This window comes from Chrysochloris asiatica, unplaced genomic scaffold (genome assembly GCF_000296735.1).
Source record: "Chrysochloris asiatica unplaced genomic scaffold, ChrAsi1.0 scaffold00013, whole genome shotgun sequence".
Lineage (NCBI taxonomy): Eukaryota > Metazoa > Chordata > Mammalia > Afrosoricida > Chrysochloridae > Chrysochloris > Chrysochloris asiatica.
Window position 1 is genome coordinate 22,308,226 of NW_006408531.1, and position 274 is coordinate 22,308,499.

Sequence of the window (274 nt, forward strand, 5' to 3'; positions counted from 1 at the left end):
GACTGGTCCCTCCTGTCAATATGTCTGAAGTATGAGAAACGAAGTTTGGCCATCCTGGCCTCCAAGGAGCACTCTGGCTGCACTTCTTCCAAAATGGATCTATTGGTTCTTTTGGCAGCCCATGGTACTTTCAATAGTTTCCTCCTCCAATACATAACTCAAAAGCATCAATTCTTCTACGGTCTTCCTTCTTTACTGTCTAGGTTTTGCATGCATATAGGTTATTGAAAATACCATGGCTTGGGTCAGGCACACCTAAGTCTTCAAGCTGACA